Source organism: Lytechinus pictus, chromosome 14, assembly GCF_037042905.1.
Source record: "Lytechinus pictus isolate F3 Inbred chromosome 14, Lp3.0, whole genome shotgun sequence".
In the NCBI taxonomy this organism is placed as follows: Eukaryota; Metazoa; Echinodermata; class Echinoidea; order Temnopleuroida; family Toxopneustidae; genus Lytechinus; species Lytechinus pictus.
Window position 1 is genome coordinate 3516181 of NC_087258.1, and position 12118 is coordinate 3528298.

Here is a 12118-nt window from a genome sequence, read left to right on the forward strand (position 1 = left end):
AAATTATTCCCCCTTTATTGCACTCAAGGGGATTTTTTTTCAGAGTCCATCTGTTCCTCTGCATTGTGTCCCCACCTACGACTTTTTCTCTTCAATATTTTTTTTCGTACTCTCAGAATGAAACTGAAGAACTTGACCAGTGGTTGGTAAATCCTTAGGGAGAAAATGCAGTAACAAATTGCATTTTCCAACAATTGAAGTTTCTCAGGCATAACAACATAATAAAAGCATGGATACAAATACGTATAATAACACAATAATAGTGTATCATGACAAATCCCAACGAAAAAAAATACCGTCGCCGTGTGGTGTCATATATATTTGAATACGTTCATCGCGGTCGCTCGCTTCACGATCTAGATGTAGTTTGTTTGTTTGTTTGTTTGATTTTTATTAATTCCCGGTCAGAAGGAAAATATGATAGTTGCCCGCAATCAGCACGTAGCTGTATTTCCAGCGAGGCCGTGATTAAAAGAAAATACAAGAATACACAAGTTATAAAAAAGCACAACATTCAAATATAACCAAACAAAATATTTGACAAAAACATAATCAAAATGATTTCAAAAACATCAACATACAGGAAAATATTGAAACATTAGCAAACAAAAGAAACATAGAAGAGAATAAATCATATCAACATAAGATGACACATTTTTCCGACACAAACTTTATACATGCTCACAGAGGAACTGCCTGAAACTTAGTACTACCACGAGGCCAAAATATACAACAATTATCATTTAAAATAAAACTGAACGTTGATATTTTATCTTGATATAAAACATAGTTACACACGAAAAATATCATTTTTCATGATAATATTTCTAGATAATCGGATATAAAATGGGAATTTCCAAAGAATATACCATATTCTCCTGAGCGTTTTCCAACATATTATATTACAGCTGTACTGCGAAGTGTACACCTGCCAGATACCAGCCTTATTTCAAAGGAAACTAGACCAGAAATCATGCCAATTAATTACCCAATTCCTCTTCGTAAAAGCCCTTTGGTGATTTTCAGTCAATCCCAGATATGTTTCCTACGATTAAAATGATAACCGAACGTCGTCAGTGAATAATGATGAAATTTTAGTGCTATTTTCTAATCTCTATTTTAATACATCACAATTTGAGATAGAAACACCTGGCTGTCGATGTGCAAAATAAAATGACGAAAAGATGTATTGTTTTGTTTTTATTACAATCATGAAAATGGCATATCCATCATTTTGTGTGCGTCATTTATGTAATAAAGAGGAAGTGCCGTTTTCTTTCCTTTTACTCGGGGGGGGGGGGTGAACAAATGAAACTTTATTCGGGTCAATATTGATACTAAATCAAATTGCCTGCGCATTCGTCCATAAGAGATCATATTAGTACAATACCATGAATACCGCACTTTTTCCAGACCGAAATGCAGTTTTTGAAGTTTTTATTTCCCTAAAACTGAACATTCAGTTTGGGGATTTTGTGAAATTTGGCTATCCATACTTGCATAGTGAGTAAGTTATTATTATTTATCCATGTCTGTATTCCGGTTCAGCATATCATAACACACCCATATACAGTAATTCGTGAGACCGAATTTGCTCTCAATGTACATGACACATGCATATTGCACAATTGTATTAGTCCAAAAATGCAACAACTCCCTACCATATGAGACGGGGACATCCCCTCCCACACTCATTCGCCCTCGGTTGCTTCGCCCCCTCGCAAAAATTGTTTCAGTTTTCTGCATTTCAATGTTGGCAAGTATGGATAATAAACAAAAAAAAAGTTTTAAAAATAATATGGAAATGCTTCATATAATTTCACAACTTGACTGGATTTTTGGATGTTTACGATAATCATAATATATTACTTTATTATCTATCATCTTTATACTAGTCGATTTGACAGTCCCATAGGCTCAATACACCAACCTAGAAATGTTCTTTCCGATGAAGTTTTTTTCTTGATTCGTGTTCATATGGGGTCCTAGAACAAATTCAGCTTGGTTGCCCAAAGTTGCCGTTTGGGCAATTTTGCCAATTTGCATAAATCCAAATTGGCCGCCAGAAACCATCTTGAAAACCTAACTTTTGAACCCCTTTCACCACAATGATGAGTAATGACTCTTTCTAGGGGTTTAGAGGGTGAGTAGAACCGATTTCTGTTATCATTTTTGCAACATAAGGTCATGTTCAGGTCAAATCCAGGATGGCCGCCAGATGCCATCTTGAAAAATTGACTTTTTATACCCTTGCCCCAGAATGACGAGTAATAACTTTGTTAAAAAACAACTGTAAAGGAAATATCAAGTGTTTCAGATTATCCATACATACGCAGATGATCACCCACTTCCACCGGTCCCCATTTATATTGGCCGTCCCCCTTTCACTCACCTTAACACATCAGCACACCCCCCCCCCTCATGAACAAACAAACGCCCCCACGTGATTGAGGTATTCGAGTGATGAAACTGTTTCCTCGCATATTACAGACAGAATTGAAATGGTTAGGATGTTTAATGAATATAAAATCGATGCAAATATGAAAAATATTAGTCTTGTTCTAAACTATACAGTTTTTTAATTAAAACCATATTTCTAAAATTTGTAACGAAAAAGCTTTGTATTATTGTGATTACATTTATTTTGTTTGTTTTACTTAAGATATTTAAGGTACAAACATAATTACAGAAAATCTTGCTAATCAGCAGACTTCCTTTTAACCTTTTTCATTATCTTTGCCATGATTTTGTAATTATGCTGTCAAATTTCATTTACAAATTCATTTATTTACTTGAATTATTTTTTTTTGTTTTCATTAAATCTTCTTTAAACTTTGAATTTTCCTTCGTAGGTAAGAAAAGAAGACTTTTTGTCAACTCAACCAAGAAGATTTGCATTATTAATTGGGAGAACTTGTAATTATTCAAATCGTATTTTATTATGTGAAACCAATTATGTTATGGTTTAAAAAACATATCGATGAAATAATTATGAAATATAAGATGAATGCCGAACATTCGAGTGAAGACCAACTATTTGGTGATTTGTTCCACCTTGTATAAAAAATAAACAATAGAAATAGTAAATAGGTGACGGCTTTCAATCGTTCCCTGCATCATCCTCACAGGCACACGTCTATTTTTATCAACCGATTGTCACATTTTTTTTCTTGTCAAACTTGCACACCCAAACATGCTCAAGCTGACGTCGCCATGATTAAAGAGTATTTGCGCAAGTGGAACGTCGAGGAATAAGTGACCCATATTCGCGATAAACCAACTCATGACTATACTCTCAAAGTAACAATGAAGAAATGCGTACCGGTAGTCAAAAAGGAAAGATCCTAACTCTATATTCGACAAATCATTCACATCCTGTTTGCAAAATAAGACAATTAGATCACCAGAGAAATGGTAGAACGAACACAATCATTAGTTTCATATGCTAAGGGGCAATTCAAGGCGTGGGTAGAGAAAGGGCCACAATTAATCAACCGAGGGTGAATTTTGTACCCTATAGGTAAAAATAAAATACAGCAAGGTGTAAATAACAAGATGGCAAATTACACCAAACCTTCTGTTTGCATAGTGTAAGGTGAAGACACAAAAACAGTGATAATAGGGATGATGGTGGGGATGGTGATAGTGATGATGATGATGGTGATGATGATGGTGATTATGATGGTGATGATGATGGTGATGATGATGGTGGTGATGATGATGATGGTGATGATGGTGATGATGGTGATGATGATGGTGGTGGTGGTTGTGGTTGTGGTGGTGATGATGATAATGATGGTGATGATGATGATGAGGATGATGATGAGGATGATGATGAGGATAATGAGGATGATGAGGATGATGAGGATGATGGTGATGATGATGATTATGATGATGATGATGGTGATGATGGTGATGGTGGTGATGATGATGATGATGATGGTGGTGGTTGTGGTGGTGATGATAATGATGGTGATGGTGATGGTGATGATGGTGGTGGTGATGATAATGATGGTGATGATGACGATGATGCAGAGATGACACACAAAAGAATTATGTTGACGATGATATCAAGAACAATACATCTACTAAAGCAGGATTTGAATCCAAACATGGAGTTCAAATGCTAATTAGCAGCATCGACGACGACGATTAATACTTTTAATCCTTGTACAGAGTGCACCCTTAAATGACAATAAACATAATAAATTGTAATAGCTTAAAGAGCTTGTTAGTAAAGACTTATTTATCTACTTGTCCTTTCAGTATACAATCAGATTTACAAGAATGTCCTGGACAATTAAAATGCAGTCTCCTAGAATACATAAAAACATTACATAACTGTTCACAATGAGATGTTATGAGATCGAATAGAGGTATACTTATAACAACAGAAAATAACCAAAATGTGTAGGCGTATATTGAAAGCCAGCACTATACCTTGGGATTGAAAAAAACAATTTGTTTTTCAGCTGATTATATTTTTGTTCACGTCTACCGAACTGATTGGTAATAGATTGAAAAACAAAAAGGAATAACCAGAGCTGCAGTTCTCAACATATTTGAAAACTCTTCTGTTTCTCAATATTTCGTTGTTTTTCATTATATTTGAAGTTTTCCAAAGTGTTTATCTGTAAGTAATCATAATTGCTCTCTTGAGATTACCAATATTACAAAGAAAAGAGTCAATTAATCAATTTCATTTTAAAATGAACGATACCTATGCTACTGCCGAGACAATGTTTTTACTGTGAATCCCTGTCAACATTTCTTTTTTGTTTCTTTTATTTTGATTCGTACAAAGTTATCGTACAAAATTATCATATCGTGTACTTATGACTCAAAACAGTGTTATCATGAGGACGCGCGATAGCTCAGTCGGTAGTGCGGGGTGTCGGATTTCTGGTGACCCGGGCTCCATCCCAACTTGATAAGGCATTTAAATCCTCATTACCAGGTCCCTCGGAGAGGACCTTAAGCCGTCGGTCCTATGGCTGCTTGCTTACAAGTATTCATGATTTCTTAGCAATGAAGTAATAAAAAATCACCACCATACCAGACTACCATGATTATCAAGTTTTGTTTTTATTTTTTTTTATTTTTACTCTTGCCTAGTGTTAGTACAGATGACTTAGCACAGAATACATATTACATGCTCACCAATTAGACACAAATAAAAAAAATCATCGAGCCGCCACAAACGTACCACGCGCTGCGCCGTGGTACATTCGTGCGAGAAGTATGGGCAAAAAAATGTTACACCTAATATGAAAATCCTTTGTTTGTGATGGAATATGTATTTTTCTTTTCTTTTCGCCGAGTACCGTCCTCTTACACAGCATTCATGAAACTTTTCTTTTCAAACCTGGGGTGTTTCACCAAGATTTAATGTGATTTAGAGTCCCACTTAACACTGCGTGAAACATCCTCTGGTCTAAATTAAGCAGTCAAATTTATTTGGAGCAATCCAAACCGATAGGATAAGGCGGTGTGCAGACGAACCGAACGGATAACCGCTACGCTAGATGTATGTGCGGATGTAATTAGAATAAGTCTGAATTAGATATGAACTTGCCTGTATTGAACGTAACCGCATAAAACCAAGGAAGAGTTTGGGCAGAACTCTTGTATTACATGCAAGCAAAATATATCAAGTAAATAAGAGCTAACCGCTGTACATGGACCCGGGATCGTATTTAAAAAATCACTACTTAAATGTTTTCATCATTTGAGCCGAACTTATCTTAAAATATCTTTGACAATAGTTTATGCTGACAATATTTTAATTACGTAATGAATAATACTTGGCCAAAGATTGTGGTTTAGATTTATCCATTACACTCTAATATGCTTTTCACACTGCATTTCCTTAACCCCATATTATCCTTAACCCCGGACTATCCTTAACCCCATACTATCTTTTTTCGATTCACACTGTCTTTCTTAACCCATACTATTTGCTTAGCCGGGGTTAACGCCTTAACCTCGGACTATCACACAGCTCATGAATATTGATGATTTATCATACAGAGCGCGATTAACGTGCAATTTCGACTTCTGTGATTGGCTAATGCTTAGCCCCACTTTTCCTTAGCCCTGTTTCATTTCACACTGCATCTCTTAGCACCGCAATTGTGGTGCTAGCACCACAATAAGCCGGCTAACCCTGCTTTTTGCAGGGACAGATAGTACCGTACTATTTACCGTGCTAGCCCGCTTTGCTAAAACGTAGTGTGAAAACGAAGTGGGGTTAAGGAAAAAAAAGTGCAGTGTGAAAAGCATATACATGTAAGAAACGAATATCTGCGAGGAGCTAATTTAGATATTGAAGAGCGTGTATAGTGACTGCACTTCGGAGTGCTGATTTTTCTAGTTAAAATTTGATCTAGAGTGTACGTGATTGAAAAATTGATATCTTGAAATATGTTTTAAAGATATAAATGTGATGTGTTTGGCTAAGCCAATGATTTTTTTAACTAGGTTCAGATCTAAAGTAGATTAGTTCAAGCTGGTACACATCTACACACGAAGGTGTCCGTTTCGTTCTTCCATTGGCGCCTTTGGGCTTCCAAATTAACCCGACTATGTAGCACCTTCGTATAGATGGGGAAGAGCTTCGGGGCACTGCCCCTTTCCCTCCAAAAAAAAGTTTCATGGCCAAGTCAAAAGAGAGAGGAAAGAAAAGGGAAGTGAAGGTAAAATATGACAAATATTTAAACAGAATCATGTTGTAATCTATTACAATATACATTTTTTTTCACAGATTGATATGTCTAACATTTTTTTATAAGATTCATCATTCATGTTATAAACCGCTTGATTAATATTTCATGATTAGAAATTACAGAGTGCCTATTCCTGTTCACTGACCCATTCCATGTGATTTTTTTTTACTTGAGCGTTAATATGATTTGGTATTCTTTCATAGCAATCTTGTTCTGTTTCATACAAAAATAAGAAATATTACTAGATATGTATTTATTATATTTCAGAAAGTAATGTAAGACGATTGATTACTAGAATCTCAGAAAGAATTAATCTATTCAATGTATTAATGATTTTACACTAAATAATAATTTTGAATAAAAAAGACATACGGCACCCATTTGTTTTTACTTATATACGGTACATCATAATTTTGGTTGATTATTTTACAGGACATGGGCTTCACGGACTTGTATTCGAACTTTTTAAAGAGAGTGATCTTTAGATTTACCAAGATTTAATGCGTGCTAAAGGCGACCCCCATGGGATGTTTATTTTACATATTAATGATGACCAGCAAATGTATTTGTCTATCAACGGGTTTTGTCATCTACTTCCTTCTCGGCAATCAATGAATTTAAGCAAACAGCATGCCATCGGCCGGGCTTAACGATCAAATGTAAGTGAAGTATAAGACGGATAAGAAAAGATTGTCAAAGAGCTGGAGAGAAGACTCCGGAGAAGTCTTTTGTGCCTATAGATTGCATGGGGGAAGCTGTAAGATTTTTAAGTGGGTAAATATTTCATCAGTTTGACGTACAGACGCGGGTTCTTGAAATCGAACTTTTGTGCGTCAAAACATATAGTATAAAGGCTAAGAATTAAATTGATGTGGGTGTGTTGTTTTGATGACGATTTTTCTTTTACTTGATAGGTCTTTAAGCTAGTTTTTGGTTGTAATCCCAGCGTATTGATGAGGGTTTTGGGGCAAATGGACCTCCTACAAGTTCCTTGACCAAGGAGGAATCAAGAAAAGGCGGGAAAAGAGAGACTGGTAAAATATGATTTTACGTTTGATATCATGCAAATTTCTATTTCATTTTTTTAATTTACAAAGGCAAGAATGTTCACTCGCTCCCTTTGCTCTACCGCGACTTTTATTTTAAAAAAAAATTTCACTGGCCATGATCTGCCCCTTCATTTTTTTTTGTCCATCACGACTCTGGCTGTATAATGATAGCAATAATAACTTCACAATGAAGTTTTAAAAAAATGATCGAGAAACAGAAAGAAAACGGAAGGAAAAGGGGTGAAATATTACATTTGTCTGATTATTATGTAAAAATATATCAAAAAATAGATTTTTGTGTTGAAAAAAGTAAATAAAAAATATGTTTGCTCGCTTCGCTTTCTTTCTGCTTAGAAATGTTGCATACGCCTTGTCTGGCCCCCATCAGAGTTTTTAGTTTATTACGCTAATGTTGCTATATTAATTAATATAATTTAATATATCTTTTTCTCCATTTTGACCGCCCATAGCTGTTGCGTTTGTAAGTTTATATCGGTCGACGCAGTGTAAAGAGAACTAAAGTCTTACAGTAGGTTTGAAGAGATCATTTTCATCTTCAATCGCAAGTCGTTGACAAGCCATCATGCCAAAAAGGATAAAGACTGAATTGCACACGTTGTGGAGGCGTACCATTAGATTAATGGGCGTCTGTGTTCCAACCACCATGGTCATAGAAAGAGAAAAGGGGAAATACGGAAGTCCATGTATTAAATATGAATCTTCGTGATCGCGACAGATTCATAACAACTTTAATCAAATCTAATAATCCCCATATGGGATGGGTAACGAGGCATTTTCCCCCACAACTGGTTTTATGTTGTGGGTAGTGAGTAATGAATCACTGGTGGAAGCAGAACCATTTTTTTTGTGGAAATCTTATTTTATTGTGATTCCTTTAACCGTAAATGACATCTGAATGTACGCTTGCGCAGGCCAGCCCTGTAGGTGCACTCTCTCATATTTAAAATTTCATGGTAATCTTCGTCACTCGCTGACCAATTGAAAGCAAGAATCGGTAGCAATGTTTCCCCATCTACCTCAGCATGTGAGGAGATTTAGGCGAGAGGTGCGCTTATTTAATGACCATGAATTGAGTTTTACCATGTAACTTTGTATAAGAAGACGCCGCTTGAAGTAAGTGTTTATCAGATGATCGCTGAAATCTCTAGTTGTCATTCTATTCTCGTCAACTTTGTTCATTCGCCTTGGCTCAATGGAGACATGCTGATAGAGCTTTAACGCTGTTACACGTAAGTTACGAAGCTATTTACATTGTTTTTATTTTCGATATGAATTATTTTGCATTACGTTTACATTCTCTAGGTGGTGAACAGTGATACTAATTTAACCCATGTATCTCCCCAGCCGATATAGTCTGCAGCCCAAACTCTATCACTTTATAACTTAATTGGTCTTAAGAGAGTAGAAGCTCGAATACTCAATCTCCGAGTACAATTGTTTTTTTCCACAAATTACTTTACTATGAATATTGTTGTAACCGTGAATATCTGCTCTAATATTGTTTTGTACCCACCAATGACTTTTCGGATGGGATATGCTTATAATCAGGTAAGTTATTTTTTCTATTATTATTTGAAATACTTCATTAAGAGAATTTATTTCGAGTAGGTATGAAGAGGATAACAAGATCTGAACCTCCGTTGGTTTAGGGTATAAAGACCAAATTTGTAGGGTTAGATACTGGTGCTTCTTTGAGGTGCTCCTAATTACCGCCTACACTTTTGCCATTTAATAATTCCTAAGGAAAATGTATAAGCATATCCTCAATTCCACCCTGCAGAGGAATTGCCAAATTGCTAATCATTATAGAAATGTCCAACATGGCTTAGGTGACGATTGAGGAACATATTTGGCAGTGATATGCGTATAGTGAGGTTGATGATCGGAATGTCAACAAAATGTGAATATTTGGTGTTCCACAATATATGCTTCTAAGACCTTTATTATTCAAACTATATGATAAGAAAAAATAAGTGAACTTTTGGGATACCTTAACTAAAGTCTTGTACATTAAATTCGCGTGCACAGCAGTAGATTGCCGAATTCCCATTGTTCTCTCTTTGTCGTATGCAATGATTACACGGGGAAGCTTTCAGGATATTAAGTATAACTTTGGTTGCCCAGGACAATGGCAACTTCCTAGTTAGATCAAATACCAATATCTTATACAGTGGTGCAAGAAAGTAAGTGAACCCCACCACGAAATGCACTCCTTTATACGAAGCGTTAAATGCAGACAGCAACACTATAATGTCGGGCGAGCCCCGCCGGAGCAACGAGGTTTATTGAATGTAATATTTTATCACCTGTATTTACAATTAAATATCTATAATATGGCAGAACTTGAACACTTTTAATCATGTTCATTTTCTGGTGGAGTTCACAAACTTTTTAGCACCATTGTTGTGTAATCATCTATTTAATAAAAATGTGTCAAGGTCTCATGAATAGAATAACCCATGTTTGCGGTGTCTGACCAATTGAATCTTAAAACCAGACAACAATGTACTTAAAGTTATGTTATGTAGATATCATATCAACTAGATACATGATATCTGTTCTGATATTTTAATTTGATTAAGCTTGTTTTTATATATGTCTTGTACTTCTTTAATATGCATGAATAGTAAAGGCATCTTCGAAACAATTACATTACAAACATGATGTACATTAATATTGTATGAATGCATTCCACTCATGTAACATAAAAATATTCATGTCAAATGTATACGATTAATGCTGAGAACATAAAGTAGGAGAAAACAAATATTCTAAATTTTAGAGAGAAAAAGCTTTATTGTCCAAATGTGCATAAAGAACTTATTATTACCCATATGGACGTAGGGTAAGTGTTAGTTTATCAAGTGGTATCATGGAATATGTTATCCAAATAATATTTGTTACGTTTATTTTCTAAAACTTTTCATAGATAGACAAATATTACACGGCCCTGACATGCCTGAGAAAGAACAATTATATAATTTGTAAAATAAAATAATGCCCCTATTATAGGTGCACGAAGAAAAATAACACAGATTATAATTATTAATAAATTAGGGGTAATTGAAACGAGAATAACCATAGTTTATGTTTAACAGTTTAAGTGGTAAACTTTTCCTCTTCACATGATTGGTGTTCTAATATCTCAATTAATTCATACTCTTTCTATGAATAAGCAATGAGGTTTCGTACAAGTGATACATTTATAACCCGACAGAAAGGCCATTATATACATTGTCTGATGCTTCATAAAATATATGTTATACTCGAATTTGACTAGTAGCATGTCTGATGTGCATATTCCCACTATCTAACTAAAAAAAGTAAGTATGTTATTATTCTATTTCTGTACGTTTCACGTATTTGTATGCATTGTGTGGTATGGGATTCAGGTGTGGAGGAAAACGAGCAAGTGAGTGTGTGTATGTGGGTGAGAGAGAGAGGGGGTGTGTGTGTATTAATTTAAACATATGATCATGTGTACAAGTTCATTTTCAGTTGGAAAAAAACCCATTTAGCACATTAAATATAGATCGTTTATTTGGAATTCCATGATTTAGCGTCTTATAATTCAAGCTGCTGTGATTTCAATATTCTTGTTAATTTTGTTTCAGCGTATTTTCTTTCTAACACACAATTCTGTCTGTGTGTGTGTGTGTGTGTGTACATAAGTCATTTATAACCAATGTTATATCCATTTGTAAACGTGTTTTTTTTCGTATTTTATCATGTTAGATATCTTATGTTAAGTGGATAATGCAATGTGATGTTAGATGTCTGAAAAGTAAATCTTTACATGGATATGTTGGACCCGATATGACACAATGCAAGTCAGCTAAGTTGATCACGGGGTTGAACAAATTAGGGAGTTCATCTGAATGAGGGCTGAAAGGGGTGTATCTTTTTTTTTTATCAGAGCGATTTGAAAGAATTGAATTTTTTTTGGAGCAATTTTAGGGAAACGATTGACTAATCCCCGGCCTCATTTACAATTGTTGTGTCATATAAAAAAATCACGACCAAGAAAAAACAAGAGAAAATGAAAGGGATAAGGATGAAATATGATATTATTTTCCGAATACTGTGTCAAAATCCATCAGAAACTTGGATCTTTTTTAATATTGAAATGTATGATACCTACATAACATCACTCTATGTACATCGTTGTCTGGTTTTAAGATTTAATTTGCCAGACACCGCAAACATTATGGTTATCTCTTTTCATGAGACCTTGACACATTTGTATTAAATAGATGATGACATGTACAGTGGTGCTAAAAATGTTTGTGAACTCCACCAGAAAATGAACATAATTAAAAGTGT